Genomic DNA, 17,392 nt, shown 5'->3' on the forward strand with positions numbered 1-17,392 from the left:
CACACCCACAGCAGTGTCCTGGGGCTCTGGTTCTTCGTGCCCACAGCACCCATTGGGAGCCCCAAGTCCAACAGCTAGAAGCCAAACACAAGCTCCCAGCGCAGCGCCACCTCCCACAGGCCTTGGACAGGGTGACTAAGGAAAACAAAGATGGCATCTGCCTGTTCAGGAAGCCCAAGTCCCACTCAGTCCCCCACCATCGGTTCACAAACCACCCTTCCAGGCTATGGAACACACCCAGGAATGGAGAACTGCTGCATGGGGTTTGCATGCCAAGAAATGCTACCACACCGGACCTGCGATTCGATCAACACATGCTGATTTCCACTGTGTTGATATAAAAAACAAGCACAACTCAGTCTTTCCAACTGCTGTGTATTAGTCATCACGTAAACGCAGCATTCCTATTGTTTAAATTGCTCCACAGCATGGAAAGTGACGGAGAGCTTCCCAAACATTACTACGTAAGGCCGGCATACCTCTCCCACCAAAGCCAGAGAAGTAGTACAAAAGAAAGCTATCGACCAAGATCAGTAGAGTAGGACCGTAAAAAAAATATGACATAACAGAAGCAAATCAAACCCAGTTATTGCCATACGTAGTAAAATAAGGTATCACAGCTACAGAGCGTTTATTCACAAATGATGGCTCAACATTAGGATGAACTCCGTTACCATTTTAACACGTTTCAGGAGATTTCTGGTGAAGATGGCCAAATTATTATTTTTTTTAAAGAAAAAAAAAAAGTGAGCTATATATATCACCTGATTCAAAACAAGAGAGGGAAATCTCCAGATCCAGAAATGAGATGGGAAGAGCAATGAGCCTCCGGGCACGGCAGCAAGGGACAGGACACAGGCCTCCGAGCCAGGCCTGGAGCAGCGGGCAGGGCCAGGTGGGCGCCCGGGCCCCAGAGAGCTGCGGGCTCAGAGGGCGCAGAGTGCGGGACTGTGGCCTGGGCCAGCCTTGGGCTCCACCACTGCCTCCTCTCAGCAAGTGGCCGCCCCCACGCTGCAGCTCCTGGGGACTGAGCACCAGCCTCGCCACAGGTCAGCGGTCAGAGCGCTGTGTGCTGAGCCGCTCCTCCAGCAGCCCGGGGCTGGGCCCACAGCAAACACCCCCAGAGGCCCCTGGAGAGACAGTCACCCTCAAAAACTGCCTCGGAAGGCGGTGGGGGCCCAAACCCCGAGCCAAGAAACAAACGGTGGTCCTGGGAGGAATGATGCTGCATAGCCCTGCCAGGCAGCTGGGACTGCTCAGGGGCTTCTCCATTCCAGAGCCGGCCTGGGGCATGCCCCGTGGAGGACCGCAGGGAGAGCAGTCAGTCCACGCCGCTCAGCACGGCCAGAATCCACCACACTGACGGCACCAGCTGCCCGAGCGGATGCGGAGCAGCAGGAAGTCTCCTCACTGCTGCTGGGAACACAGTTTGGTGGTTGCTCACAACACTGAACATACTCTCATCATATGATCCAGCAATCCCACTCCTTGGAATTTACCCAAGGAAGCTGAAAACTTACATCCACAGAAAAACCTGCATATGGAGGTTTATATCAGTTTTATTTCATCACTGCCGAAAGCTGGGAGCAATCAAGGTGTCCTTCAGCAGGTGAATGAACTGATAAACCGAGATCCTCAGACAATGGAATGTTATTCTGCCTTAAAGAGGAATGAAGCATTGAGACACGTCACAGCGCGCGCTCACCCGCATGCACTGCACTAGGCGGAAGCTGCTGCTCACTGAAGGGCAGCGCTGACGGCTGCACTGTGTCGCACCACGGCCGCCGCGGCTCAGCTGGTAAAGCGCCTGCGACGTGGGGGCCTGCGCTCGAGCCCTCAGCTGGAAAGATCCCCTGGAGAAGGGAACAGCTATCCACTCCAATATTCTGGTCTGGAGAATTCCACGACTATATAGTCCATGAGGTCACAAAGAGTCGGACGCAACTTTCACTTTTTCACACAGCTTGCAGGATATTAAGTTCCCCGACCAGAGGTTGAACCCATGCCCTCAGCAGTGAAATTGCAGAGTCCTAACCAGGGGACTTCCTCAGTGATCAATGCAAAGAAATACAGGAAAACAACAGAATGGGAAAGACTAGAGATCTCTTCAAGAAAATGAGAGATACCAAGGGAACATTTCCTGCAAAGATGGGCACAATAAAGGAGAGAAACAGTATGGGTCTAACAGAAGCAGAAGATAGTAAGAAAAGGTGGCAAGAATACACAGAAGAACTATCCAAAAAAGATCTTCATGACCCAGATAACCACAATGGCGTGATCACTCACCTAGAGCCAGACATCCTGCAGTGCGAAGTCAAGTGGGCCTTAGGAAGCATCACTACGAACAAAGCTAGTGGAAGTGATGGAATTCCAGCTGAGCTACTTCAAATCCTGAAAGATGATGCTGTGAAAGTGCTGCACTCAATACGCCAGCAAATTTGGAAAACTGAGGAGTGGCCACAGGACTGGAAAAGGTCAGTTTTCATTCCAATACCAAAGAAAGGCAATGCCAAAGAATGTTTAAACTACCTCACAACTGCACTCATCTCACACACTAGCAAAGTAATGCTCAAAATTTTCCAATCCAGGCATCAACTGTCCGTGAACCATGAACTTCCAGATGTTCAAGCTGGATTTAGAAAAGGCAGAGGAACCAAACTGCCAACATCCACTGGATCATAGAAAAAGCAAGCGAGTTCCAGAAAAACATCTATTTCTGCTTTATTGACTACACCAAAGTCTTTGACTGTGTGGATCAGAACAAACTGTGGAAAATTCTTCAAGAGATGGGAATACCAGACCACCTGACCTGCCTCTTGAGAAATCTGTATGCAGGCCAAGAAGCAACAGTTGGAACTGCTTATGGAATAACAGACTGGTTCCAAATAGGAAAAGGAGTACGTCAAGGCTGTATACTGTTACCCTGCTTGTTTAACTTACGTGCAGAGTACATCATGAGAAATGCTGGGCTAGATGAAGCACAAGCTGGAATCAAGATTGCCAGGAGAAATATCTATAACCTCAGAAATGCAGATGACACCACCCTTATGGCAGAAAGTGAAGAACTAAAGAGCCTCTTGATGAAAGTGAAAGAGAGTGAAAAAGTTGGCTTAAAACTCAACATTCAGAAAACTAAGATCATGGCATCCAGTCCCATCACTTCGTGGCAAATAGATGGGGAAACAATGGAAACAGTGACATATTTTATTTTCTTGGGCTCCAGAATCACTGCAGATGGTGAATGCAGCCATAAAATTAAAAGACGCTTGCCCCTTGGAAGAAAAGCTATGACCAACCTAGACAGCATATTAAAAAGCAGAGACATTACTTTGCCAACAAAGGACCATCTAGTCAAAGCTATGGTTTTTCCAGTGGTCATGTATGGATGTGAGAGTTGAACTGTAAGGAAAGCTGAGCACAAGAATTGATGCTTTTGAACTGTGGTGTTGGAGAAGACTCTTGAGAGTTGCTTGGACTGCAAGGAGATCAAACCAGTCAATCCTGAAGGAAATCAACCCTGAATATTCATAGGAAGGACTGATGCTGAAGCTGAAACTGCAATACTTTGGCCACCTGATGCAAAGAACTGACTCATTTGAAAAGGCTCTGATGCTGGGAAAGATTGGAGGCAGGAGGAAAAGGGGACGACAAAAGATGAGATGGTTGGATGGCATCACTGACTCCATGGACATGAGTTTGAGGAAGCTCTGGGAGTTGGTGATAGACAGGGAGGCCTGGCGTGCTGAAGTCCATGGAGTCGCAAAGAGTCAGACACGACTGAGCGACTGAACTGAACTGAACCACTGGACCACCAGGGAACTCCCTGACTGCATTTATATGAGGTCCCGAGAGTAATCAAATTCATAGAGACAGGAAGTACTGATAGAAAGGCAGCTTGCAAGGGAATGGGGAAAAGAGAATGAAGAGCTGGTGTTCAACTGGAAAACAGTTTCTGTCTCACAAGATGGAAAAGCTCTGAAGCAGGTGGCAGTAATGGGTGCACAATAATGCGGATGTACTTAATACCCCTGAACTGTGCATGTAATGATGGTTAAGATGCCAATTTTTTGCACACATACACATGTGAAGAACATTCTGCTTTCAGGGAGTTTACACTCCCCTGGAGTTCCAGGAGAAACTAGGAAGGATCTGGGAAAGGAAGTTTACAAAAAGATGATGATGGAAATTTTTCCAGAGATGAAAAAAAACCTAAGTATTCAGATTAAAAAGGGCACCCAGGGTTCTGAGCAAGATAAAGAGAAACAAATCAATACCTAAACACACACTTTTGTGAATATGAAGGACAAAAAAGAAAATCTTCACACCTAAGTCCCCATAAAGAATAAGTTAATGGACAGACTTCAGCACGAGAGGAACCGAAACACAGGCTTTGTGTGGCCTCAACTGAGAGAAGCAGATGGCGGAGCCTCTGCAAAGTGCTCAGGGAAGAGAGAATTTCTCCTCTAAATTATTACTAAGCATGAGCCAAAGTGTATATTCAGACATGCGAAAACTAAGGGAGTTTAATATACATATTCCTTTCACAAAAGAAATGCTAAAAGATATACTAGAGCAAAAATACAAACCCAGAGGAAAAACACAGGACGCAGAAAATAGGGGGGAGTGGTAATTCTAAAACCACTTTTGTATTTAAAAAAATGTGAGGCTTCCTTTCTCACATTTACTTACACTCCTTATAGAAACCCCAACTAAAATGACAGCCAAGAATCTCAGGGACTTCCCTGGTGGTCCAGCAGTTAAGAGTCTGCCGTGCAATGCAGGGGATGAGGGCTTGATCCCCGGTCGGGGAACTAACACCCAGCATGCCGCGGGCCAACTAAGCTCACACAGCTGAGCCGCGCAGCCCACGTGCCGCAGCCGGGGTCTGTGCGCCAAGACAAAAGACCCCCACGACGCAGCAAAGATCTGACGCAGCCAGGTAAATAAGTAAGTACTTTCAAAAAAGAATTACAAACGAAGGGTCAATCCACAAGGACAAAGACAACAGAGGAGTGGGTCAGGAGAGCGAACGTGGGGTAGCTGAAGGGAAGAGTCACCTCTCCAAGAGGCAAGCTGCTGCTGCTGCTGCTGCTGCAGGGAGGCTGGCGGCTTAGGGCACCTTTTGTCTACAAAGCCTTTCCCTTTTAAAATGTCTAAAAATGCAACATACAGTCGTTATAAAAGGAAAGAAAACCCTGATGCCCTTACAGTGAAAACGGAAAACGTGTCAGTTAAAGCAGAAACTAACAGCTCAGAGTGACGCATGGTTTTCCACGGGGAGCCAAGCGTCACCGTGCAGCCTCATGGAACAAGCTCTGAAGACGGCGTAACCCACTCCATGCACGTCACAGACGCTCCACTGCCGGCGCTGGCATGGCAAGCAGCTGGGGAGGCCACGGGGAACAGAGGAGGGGTGTCCACGATGAAGGGAAAAGCACCACTCTCCCAAGAAGTGCCCGGATGACACGACATGGTTTAGAACCAGCCAGTGCGCATAGGCCCGTTTCCAACATGCGGAAGCAGGGCAGTAAACAGAGCACACACCTTGCTCCTGGGGAGCTGATATTCCAGAGGGGGAGACGAAGGGTCTAAGGTACAGACGGGCAGAGGGGAAGGGAAGGCCTGGGGGAGGGTGGAAGGGTGGCAGAAGAGCGTCCTCCCTGCGCTCAGGAGGCCGCCGCGCCCGCCCTCCCGGAGCTCCAGGTGTAGCTGCAGCCTGCGGAGCCCAGGCTGCAATGCTGAGCCGAGTCCCCAGGGGCAGGCTCAGTCCGGACAGCAGGCAGGCCTCGCCCAGAGCCCAGAGAGGCACCAAGCTCGTCACTCGTCCGGAAGCAGAAGAGAGACTTAAATGGAAAAGTCAAGTCTGCAAGCATGACGGAAGCGTGCACACACACTCCCTAACACTGCCTTGCTTTCCAACAATTTGCACACGTCTCCCTGGAACAGACTGGTGCTGCCTTCGCAGAATGACCATAGGACCTCCAGTCTCAGGGCAAAAAACTCCGTGTGGAGCAGCGGGATCAGCATGGAGTCTGCTACAGAACAGGGGCTGAGGACCCAACAGCTCGTCACTCTGCCAGACTCTCTACTGAGAGGCTTTAGTTTACAGAATGGAGAACTCACTCACAGCAAAAGTTTTGCTCCTTCTGCAGACAGTAAGGCCTTTGTAACGGACCTGCTCCTCATTTTGTGCTCACTTCAGAGAAGCTCGAGGCCAGCCCCGGGCACAGCCACCCGGGTGCTCTCTGCCTGTGGCCCGTCCCTAGCCTTGTGCGGACACTCAGGCTGGTGCCACCCCCGGCCCCAGGCCTGCTTGTCCTCTCGTCTCTGTGCAGAGCGGCAAATCTCGGGACCCCTCGCACTCTGCCAGGGATGGAAAATGGAGCAGCTGCAGCTGGGAACAATCAAGAAGTCCCTCAACTGCCACGCGAACCAGCAATCCCACTCCTAGAACCTACCCAAGAGAGAACTAAAAACATATATTCATACAAAAACTTGTACAAGAATTTTCACAAAATTATTTTTCAAAAGGAAAAAAAAACAACCCAATGTCCTAACAACTGATAAACAGATGAGATCAGAAGTGATCTGGACTCTGCTGGCATCCAGTGGTTAGGACCCCATGCTTCTCCTGCCGGGGGCCCAGGTGTGACCCCTGGCTGGGGGAACTGAGATCCCACAAGCCACCTGGCGGGGGAAAAAGTGGACCCTGCCATACAATGGGACATTCAGTCATAAAAATGAAATACTGACACATGCCATAACACGGACAAACCTCAAGGCTTCAGAAACACCGCTGAGCTGAAGAAGCCAGTCACAGAAAGCCACTTACCACACGACTCTGTCTCTACAGCACGTCTAGAACAGGAGAGTCCAGAGACAGAAAGGAGAGTGGTGGCTGGGGACACGCAGGAAGGAGGGGTGACTGCTCAGCAGGCACCGGGCTTCCTACTGGGGTGACAAAAATATTCAGGATTTAGATAGTGGTGATGGTTGCATTAACACTGTACCAACAATGTACTAAAAAAACCACCCAATTATATACTTCACAAGAGCTTAACTGATTAATTTTATGTTAATTTTTAAACTATCAAATCTTTTGTTGAGTAGGAAAGGCGTCATCATATTAAGATGTATCATTCACATATCTGTAAGGTATTTCCTATTTTCCCTCTAAAATATGCCTTACAAGGCATAATAGCAGGGGCATGTGCTACACGACACTGGGAGCCCGAAGTCTGAAGACCAAAGTCCCAACCGCCCCACCCATAGCCTGGCAGCCAGCGGGAGAAGTGGCGCGCACTCAAAGGACGGGGGCGCCAGAGCGGGCGCTCCAGGCAGCAGACTGCAAAACAGCCCGCTGAGGCCACCTGCCAGGACACTGCCGGTGGGTCCCAACCCATCGGCCCTCGGCGAAGCCCCCACCCAGAGCCCCGTCGTCAGCTCCGGGACCTCCATCTCAACAGCGGGCCTGCAACGAGGGCCATTAGGCATCTGGGGAGAATTTAACTTGAGAGATAAAAATGTAAAAGCAAAAGAAAGCTAGGAATCTAGAGGAACACACCAGAGGGAAAGAGAAAACCCGCCAAGCACACACACTTGTCCTCGGCTCGCTCGGGCCACCCTGGAGCCTGGGCGCCTCCAGGAGGAGGTTAGGTGGCTGGGGACACGGCAGTGGAGAGACTTTTCACACTAAACTTTTCAACTCTGAAGCATGTGAACATATTATCTATTTATAGTTTTTCTTTCGATTTTTAAAGGAACATTGTGAAAATGTAAAAATATTTCCAAAATAATTAAAAAATCACTGCTCTCTTTGTAACTGCATTCCACAACCACTAAGGGGACAAACAGAGAGACCCAGATATCATGGTCCCTACAGAACTGCCAGAGCAGGAGAAAGGAGGGGTGGAGGCAGGAAAGGAGACAGAAGGAGAAGAAAGACGAGGGGAGGAGGAAGAGGAAACCTAAGGAAAAAGGAAAGTAAATGAGGAAGGGGCAGGAAGGAAGCAGCACGGGGCAGAAAAAGGAAAAAATCTGAAGACCACGCTAACGAAACATCCATGTGGCACAAGTTCCAGAAACACAAGATTTTTAAAATTCTGTAAGAGACCTGAACTGACATTCCTCCACAGAAGGCATACAGATGGGCAACAGGCACAGGAGAAGATGCTCAGGAAGCGCAAATGAAACCATGATGAGCCTCCACCTCATACCTGTCAGGATGGCTATCATCAGAAAGAGATCACAAGCGCTGGTGAGGCCACAGGGAAAAGGGAGCCCTTGCGCACTGCTGGTGGGCGTGTAAGCCGGCACAGCGACTGCGAGGAGAGAGCAGACTCCTCAGGAATGGAAACCGGAGCTGCTGTGGGACGCAGAAAGCCCACCTCTGAGGACGCACCAGACGGAAACGAGCCCAGACACTGAAGACGCGTCCGCAGATTCACGTTCTGCATCATCACTCCCAACAGTCCACGCGTGGAGACAAATGGAAAAAGAAGATGGGCTTTAGGGACTTCCCTGGTGGTCCAGCGGCTAAGGCTCCATGCTCCCAATGCAGGTGGCCAGGGCGCAATCCCTGGTGGGAGAACTAAGATCCTGCACGTCACACAGAGTGGCCAAAAAAAAGGGAGGGGCTTATGCATATGGTGGAATATTATTCAGGCATTAAAAACGAATTCTGCCATTTGCACATGGATCAGCCCAGAGGACGTTCTATTAAACTGTTGCATGCTCTCACTTATACGTGAAATCTAAAATAAAAGTCACACTCGTAGAAGCAGAGAGTAGAATGGGCGGTTGGTTGCCAGAAGCTGAGGGGCAGGAGAGACCGAGAGGTACTGCCAAAGGGACAGACGTTCGTTTGTGAGATGAGCAAGTTCTAAAGACACACAGTCCAGGGACTATAATCAGAACAGCGGGCTTCGTACTCGAAACTTGCTGGGAGAGAAAATGTGATGCATGCTCACCCCCCACACACAAAAGGGAACTAAGGGAGGAGACAGATGTGTTAACTTGATTAGAGTGACCACTTTACGGTGCATATGATGGATCGAATCCTTACATTGTACACAATTTTTTCAGTCCTAATTCCTTTTCTTTTCCAGTTTTATTGAGATGCATGCAGTCATGCAGCACTGTATAAATTTCAGGCCTTCCCATATGGCACAGTTGTAAAGAATCCACCTGCCAATTCAGGAGACACAAGAGACTTTGGGAAGATCCCCTGGAGCAGGAAATGGCACCCTAATCCAGTATTCTGGGCCAGAAAATGCCATGGATGAAGAAGCCTGGTGGGCTACAGTCCAGGGGTCACAAAGAGTGGGACGCGACTGAGCACGCACACACGCTGTGTAAGTTGAAGGTGTATGGCACGATGATTCTGATGTACACAAGGAAATGATTTCCACGCTAAGTTCAGTGAACATCCATCACCTCACAGACACATGATGAGAATTCTGAGGGCTCACTCTCAACCCCCACGGAGAGCTGCCTGTCACACCCCTAGACACTGCACACTGAAAACTGAAGATTTTACTTGTCAATTACACCGTAATAAAGCTGGGGGAAATATAAACAAGTGCAGTCAAGATTTATAAACATCAGGAAAGAAATAAGATGCCCAGAATCAAGAGGTTGAAGAGACCCACTGAGCACTCCACAGGATGAACACAAAAGAGACCACGTGGTTTGGGGTGAAGGTAGGTGACAAGCCAGCATCAGTTATCTTAAAAAAGGAAACACTCATGAAAAACCCCCGAATAACAAAGCAGTATCGTCAGATTTTTCCGCTATTTTCATTTTTGGCCACATCGCTCAGCTTGTGGGATCTTATTTCCCTGACCAGGGATTGAACTCATGCCCTCAGCAGTGAAAGGAAGGCGTCCTAACCACTACACCAACAGGGAATTCCCATCTTCAGTTTTTTGAGAGAAGCTATTTTCAATCTAAATTACGTATCTAGACAAGCTATCATCAAGTTTAAGCACAGAACAGATCATTTTGGCAGGCAAGGTCTCTAAAATTTAACACTGCCTCCCACACTTTCTGAGATAACCCCCCAAAAGACGTACCACCAAAACATGAAGGCAAACCTTGGAAGACATGAGACCTAAGGGGTGAGTGGTCTCCCGCAGAAGACGAAGCGCCTGCAGCCGTGCCACAGGTCTAGGAAGCCCCGTCTGGAGCAGGAAGACAAACAGTTCCAGCAGACAGGCTCCCTGAGGGAAAAACGCGTAACTGACCATCTCAAAAGGCTTTTTACACAACTCATCTGGAAAACCTGAGCCTGCATTAGTAACAGATGCATGGAAAACTAAGCAAATAGACAAAAAAAAAAAAAAAAATTTTCACTAGGAAAATAGTGTTCAGCTAAACAATGTAACAATTAATAAATATCCATTCAAACCAAAAATTGTTGGAACTCCCTGGTGGTCCAGCGATTAGGAATCTGCACTTTCACTGCCAGGTTTAATCCTTGGTCGGAGAACTAAGATCCCACAAGTCTTGCAGTGCAGCCAAAACACAAAACAAAATTTTTAAAATAAATAAATAAAAACTGTTAAAACTGTGGTATATTAGGTGGGAGAGGGATTATGGGGGGGGCACATGTATACCCATGGCTGATTCATGTCAACGTATGGCAAAAAAAAAATCACAATATTGTAAAATAATTAATCTCCAATTAAAATAAATTTTTTTAAATTAAAAAAAAAAAGAGTCAAACAAAACCTGTGGCATATTAAAGATGGCCAAAAATTCTTTGTCATCCCCCCACCAAGAGATAAAGTCTGTTTCTCCACATCCTTGATCCTGGCCCAGGCCTGTGGCTGCTCCCAACTGCACACAGCAAGATCAATGTCAAGCCAGAGCTGGCCTCACCTCCGAAAGGACTGGCAGGGCTTCCCTGGTGGCCCAGGGGTTACGCCTCTGGGCTTCCCCTGCGGGTCACAGGTCCAATCCTTGGCTGGGGAAACTAAGATCCTGCATGCCACACGGTCGAAAAACAAATAAATCAAACACATCCTTTTTTTTTTAAGTGTTTTTATAAATAAATAAAAGGCTTGTCCGCAGGGAAGCTCCTTGACGGCTGAGTGGTTAGGACTCCGGGCTTCCACTGTCGTGGGCCAGTTTCAAGCCCAGGCAGCGGACCTGAGATCCCACAAGCCGCGTGGTGCAGCCAAGACACAAGCAAAAAGCAAGAGGACCGGCAGCTTCACTTCCTGCGGCAGGAAGCAGCCACCATGCTGTGAGGAGGCCCAAGCTGCCTCAAGGGCGGCCCAAGCCGGGGAGCATGGCGGACCCGGGCCAACAGCCCCCAGCACCGGGCACCTGGGGAGGGACGCAGACCGACAGCACGTGGGCAGTGACAGGTGAGCCCTGGCACACAAGGCCACACTGCGAGACTAAACACACACACCGCTGTGCTCTCAGCCACGGCGCTCTGGAACAGCTCATCAGGAAGGCGCAGACAGCCGGACACCACTGGACTCGGAAGACCGGGGAAGGGGAAGTGGGGCGGAAAGAACACTAAATTCTTATCTCTTGAAGATAGAACTGAACACATAACACACAAAACTCAAAGTTCTCAACTCTGTAAAATAGGCAAGTTTTTTTTTTAATAGATAGATATAAGAAACAGTTGAAAGAGCAAAGCAGCTGTCTCCTTGGAATAGTCACCTAGACTGCTGCATCTCATTCTGACCCTCACAGAGGGAACTGTCTTTAGGGCACCTGGTTCAGTCTGATGAATGAAAATCAAACAGGAAATATATCCCTAAACATGTGGTTGGTAAGATTACAGTTATCTCAGTTTCCTCCCACTTTTCTGATTCATACAAATTTTTCATGAAATGTATTCTGATTACAAGAGATAAATGTTCTGGCTGCAGCAGCTCTGCTGCCGCAGGCGGCTCTCCGGGGCCGGCGTGTGGGGGGCCGCTCCGGACCAGGAGCGGCCGCGGCCCCGGCACTGGGCGGGCCGAGTCCGAGCCCCTGGCCCCCAGGGGCGTCCTGATCAAAACACCAGTTGCTGCTTGAGCTCACTGTTCACCTTGACAATCCGTCAAGGAACCACACGCCCTTGAAAAGCAGCTTTCCACAAACTCTACGCTGGAATCCACAACTGTTTCTGCTACCTCATTCCCGTGCTGGGAACTCACAGAGGGAGGGGAGGGGAGGGGGTGCCAGGCCTCGGACACCGGCCGAAGACCAGCAGCTCGGGCCCTCTGCCGACAGGGCTGCTGTGAGCACCCGGGGCCTGAGACATGCACACGGGCTCAGCCTCTGCGCTGCACAAACAGAACACCGGTCACGTCTTCAAAGAAGTTATAAGAAGCTGAACTTAAATAAATACTTTTTTATACAGATTTCAGAACTCAACAGAAGAGAATCCATAAACTGTCAACATGAGGCCTAATCCCAAGGAGTCTTCCGCAATCAGGGACAATTTCCGATGCAGAATAAAGAGGGGAACCCTCAGGGGCGCGCCCTTGGGGTCTCCCTGAGCTCCCCTGCGGGCGCTGCTCCCCCAGGCCCCCGCCTCGCACCTGAGGAAGAGCAAAGAGTCTGAAGCCAGCCAGTGCTCCCGCCCCAGGACCCCAGCCACAGAGCAGTCAGAGATCTTGGCACCCCACACTGGGCAGGGCCCAGGCTCCAAGTCACACAGACGGGACCCCTGCGGGCCCGGAGCAAGCTGCTCCACACGGACGTGCCCAGGGTCCTCAGTGCCCACTAAAGGCATGCAGGTGGTGCTGTCCTTGGGGCACCGTGGGGAGCAGGGGCGAGGGCCGCCAGCAAGGAGCCTCCACTCACAGGGAGGACAGGTGGGGGACAGCAAGCCGGGAGTCCAGAGAGAAAGGGCAGTGACAGTGTGGGCGCCCCGGAGAAACTGACCTGGGGGTGAAGGCATCGACGACAGTTTTAAAAATTCCTCTTTAACCTTGTCCTTGTTTCTAAACCTCGAAACCCAAGTAAATGAAATCTCACAAGAATAGATCTTGTTTGGACAGTGAATGGGCTTCTGTCTGGCTTTGTCAGACAGAAACTCAGGGGTCACTGACACCCTCCCCACAACCCACGGGCCTCATGGCTTGACTGTAGGCCCTTCCCGCTGACTCCTCTGCGGAACCCGCGCCCCTCAGCAGGGCCGCGCCAGGCCTGAGCGCTGGGCCTTCGGGGAACTCCAGGCACAGTTCTCAGCGCGGCGGGCTCAGGCACCCTGCAAAGGCGGCCACCTGCCCTGGAGCTCAGGCCTCGGGAGGCAGAAGGTGGGCCCCAGCCCGTGCTTCTAAGACGGTCCGGGGTGGCCCACACGGCCAGTCTGGGAACCAGGTCTGGAGGACCAGGTTACCGGGCAGCGACCTGGCTCACCCCGAGGCTTCCTTCTCGCTCGGAGCGTGTACCTGTGCGCTGCCACCAGGAGCAGGGGCGCGGGAACGTACCAAGCACTCGGCTCTCAGGTCTCCAGTCAAAGGTTATGTGCCCCTTTCCACTGTCCAAAGCAAACCACGAAGCCACACCCAATTTCAAGGGGGGCAGTCTGCCCAGTCCTATGGGGCACTCAGAGAGACAGCTGGGGAGACTAACGCAGACAGCCAGCACACACAGGCCACCTCCCATGGCCTCGCCCCAATCCTCCCCACACCAGCTCAGACAACCCTGAGAAACGCGCTTTCCAAAGCAAACAGACGCGCATCGCCCACCCTCACACGCCCGCCTGAACCCGCAAGGCCTCACGCTCCTCTGCAGATGAAAGTGCTCCGTGCAGCCTCCACAGCCTGCTCTGCACTCAGTGCCCTCCCCTTTGACCTTCGGCCCTCTCCTGCCACGGGCTCTCCGCCGGCGTGCCCTCTTCTAGAGCCCTCACCACCCGACGCGGGCCCTCTTCCGCGCTCTGTACCCGCCTCAGCCCCCAGGCAGGCATGACGCCCTGTGGATGTACAGATGGACCAAGTGCAGCAGAGTCTGCAGCAAGTCTCCTTCACGACTTTCCCCCTCTGTCATGGAGACCACGAATGCACGAACCTGCTCCGTGTGCCGCCGCACCCAGGCCAGCCCGCCCAGCCGCTCCCTCGCCACACAACTGGGAAGCAAGCCCCAGACGGTGGGGCACTTTTTGACAAATTCTGTATGCGGCTCTACAAGACACAAATTCCTTTCTTAAACAAAACTACTGTAACAGCTGAAAGCAGGAAAGCTCCCGAATGAGAACCGAGGCCGTGTCCCACTGTCACAAACACACAAGTCGCGCTCCGCCTCACCCCCACCTAACTGGCCTGCCCGGGAGACACACAGCCCCGCTGCGGGTGGGCGACCGGCCGGGGTGCCTCCAGGAGCCTGCATGGCCCACACTCCCCTTCTTCTCCGGTGGAGGAGGCCTGTCGCCAGTCCTGCAGGGCCGCGCGTCCTCAGCCAACGGCGACCCTGCAGCGCAGCCTCCTGTGCTCCTTTCCCCACCCCGGATCTCCTGGTGAATGCTTATGGGACCAAAGGCCTGATCAGTTTTCAGGTTCGGTTATTGAGCAAGACAGTTTCACGGATTTTTCAAAGATGTAATCTTCTGTCCACCATCTCTCCCGTTACAGCCCCCTCACAGGTCCGTCAAGTCCAGGGGACCAAGGACACGAGTTCTGGCTCATCAATGGAACACAGCTAATTTCCTAATTCTCCATGAATGGAGGAATGCCACCAGAAGTACATGGCCATACTAACGAAATATAACGGCCCATCCTCCTATTCCTGTCTAGACGGTCTGATGTTCAAATGTCCCCTGAGAGGCAGAACAATGAGTTCCCAGAGCACAGAAGCAGAGGTCAGGCCCTGCAGGAGGTCCAGCACTTACAGCCTGTGACTCTGGGTCAGTACTTAACATCTCTGGGATTCAGCTTCCTGCTGTGAGGATTCAGTGAGAGGAGGGAACGAAGATTTGCTGCTCTAAGACACAGGGGGAGCCACTCTGCACAGATGGCACCGACTTCCCATCTTTGGGGGGATGCAAACGGGGGGCTGTTATTTCTTCTTTTCTTTTTCTGCTGTGCGCCCTGGGGGATCTTGGTTCCCCAGGAAGGACTGGACCCAGGCCCTCAGCAGGGCAACCAGGCAGTCCTAACCACCACACCACCAGGGAATTTCCAGGAAGCTCTTATTTCTAACACATACTTTTATCGTAAAAACCCAGGAATTCAATTTTTATTAAATAAAAATCTTTAGGGAACTTCCCCGGTGGTCTAGTGGCTAAGACTCCGAGCTCCCAATGCAGGGGGCCTGGGTTTGATCCCTTGTCAGGGAACTAGATTCCATATGCCACAACTTAAAAAAAAAAATTCCCCCCGGCACAACTAAGATCCAGCACAGCCATATACACACACATACACACACACACACACACACACACACACACACACACACACACACACACATATATATATCTTTGGGAAAACAGAAGACTCAAAAGTATGAACATCTCCACGAGTTAACTCTCAGTTAACACTGGGCGCCGCTTGAAGCCCAGAAGACAACTTAGAGCTCACCCTGAAAAACTCAGAACCTGGAGACGTGAAGGGTGAGAGCCCAAGCCATGTGCTGCCAGGACAGGGCCTGGCGCTCAGAGGAACAGCCAACCTGGGAGCATCCCAAGTGCCGTGGATACAGCGCTGGCAGCACCGGCGGGGAAAGGGGACGGAGGGAGCCACGCGGCAGAGCGCGGCTCATCCTGGGGGCAGCAGCATGGCGATGAGACCTCAGAGCAGCTGCAAGAGGCCCGCCAGTGAAGACCTCAGGAAAACACAGGGCCCTCACACCATGCCCAAGACCAAGGGCTTCCTCCTCTATGAATAGGAAGGCACCAGGGACACCTCTCAGCTGGTAGGTGAGATCAGTTTCTTTTTGAAGGTACCAAGGTAAATCAGAAATGAGGCCCACTTTCCATTTTACTAGCTTGCAGTGAGATGAAAATGGTGCCCTCTCAAATCTTTCGAAATGTCAATGTTAGGGTCACTCAGCCGTCCCCCCTTACCCTCAGCGCCATGCGCTGCCCCAGCCCATCAGGGCCACGCCGGCCCTCTCTCCTGCATCGGTCCACCCTTCCTGGAGACTCCCTGGGTCTGGGGAAGGCCATCGTCCTCAAGCACTGGCTTACCAGCTTCCTCTCTGGCCTCTCTCACCTGCCCTGGGCCTCCTCCACCTTTGCCACCTCACACCAGGGCAGCAAGCACAGTCACACCACTGCCCTCGATCCACACCACTTCTCACGCACTGGCCAGCACACAAGGGGCTGAGAGTCTTCATACAGTCACTGAAGGACTGACATTCACTCAAGTACTGTTCAAGGCACTGGGAGCCTGACAGTAGTTAAAGCCAAAAGGAGAAAAATCTCCACTGTTATAGACCTCTTGATGCAGTCTGGCACACAGACAAATAAGGAAAACACCCGGAATGTCAGAGGATACAAGCTAGGCAAAAGAAGTGGAGGCAGACGGGTAGGGCCAGACAGCAAAAGGATATCATAAATCAGGGGTCAAGGTGGTGCCTGAGAAGGGAAGTTTAAGCAAAGACGTAAAGGCAGGTAAAGAGCCAGCCAGGCAGGTGTCTGAGTAGAAGGAACTGCAGATGCAGGGGCCAGGGGCCAAGCGTGGCTGCAGTGCCTGACACAGGCCAGAGGCGAGCGCGGCTGAGACAGAGGCCGGGCGGGCCGGGAGGGGGCCAGCCAAGCACCAGAGCTCAAGACACACTCCTGAGGGCTCCCAAGGCAGGCTGGGGTCTGGGGCCACTTTCTAGGAGTGAGGTGCACGATGAGAGCTGAACGAGAAGGAATGCATAGGAAAGCCAGTGGTGCCCACATAGGCACTGGAGTCTCTGTGTGTGTGTGAGGGTCACAGGGGAATGCGGAGGTAAAACTGACCGAGCAGAGGCCCAAGGAAAAGCTCAGCCACAACAAAGGGCTGAAAAGACCAGGTGAGATCAAGCTAAGGAGTGCAGTGAGGGAACTCCCACTGCCATCCAGCGGTTAGGACTGCAAGCTTGCACCGCGGAGGACCCAGGTTCAATTCCCGGTTGGGGAACTGAGACCCCACAAGTTGCACAGCACAGCCAAAAAAAAAAAAAAGTGCAGTGAGAGGCAGAAAGAGCAGTGAGAGATTGGTCTTGAACCCCAAAGGGCCCTGAGATCCCTGAAAAGTGGGCTCTCACAGAACCACACGCGCATTTCAGAAAGACAGGCAGAGCACGGAGAGATGACTGAGGGGAGGAAAGCTGGAGTCAGAAACACTTTTCCTGACCTGTCAGCCTCCGTAACACAACAGCAAACACAAGTGAAAAATCAATTAAAATGTGAAACGCTGCTGATAGAAACATACCCTTAACAGCATAACAAACTTATTTCATACCATTGATT

The 17,392-nt window shown here is 51.4% G+C and overlaps 1 protein-coding gene across 6 annotated transcripts in view; it reads right to left on the reverse strand.

The window, feature by feature from the left end:
• NSD2 (nuclear receptor binding SET domain protein 2) overlaps positions 1–17,392 on the reverse strand; it is a 76,960-nt gene that overhangs the window by 55,417 nt on the left and 4,151 nt on the right. For 3 of the 6 annotated variants that reach the window (XM_055589277.1, XM_055589273.1, XM_055589279.1), the window contains exon 3: positions 6,833–6,951. The exons of the other annotated variants lie outside the window; for them this stretch is intronic. The gene's annotated coding sequence lies outside the window, so the exon portion shown is untranslated. The remainder of the gene's footprint in view (positions 1–6,832; positions 6,952–17,392) is intronic. 6 annotated transcript variants of the gene reach the window in all.

Source organism: Bubalus kerabau, chromosome 7, assembly GCF_029407905.1.
Source record: "Bubalus kerabau isolate K-KA32 ecotype Philippines breed swamp buffalo chromosome 7, PCC_UOA_SB_1v2, whole genome shotgun sequence".
Classification (NCBI taxonomy): Eukaryota; Metazoa; Chordata; class Mammalia; order Artiodactyla; family Bovidae; genus Bubalus; species Bubalus kerabau.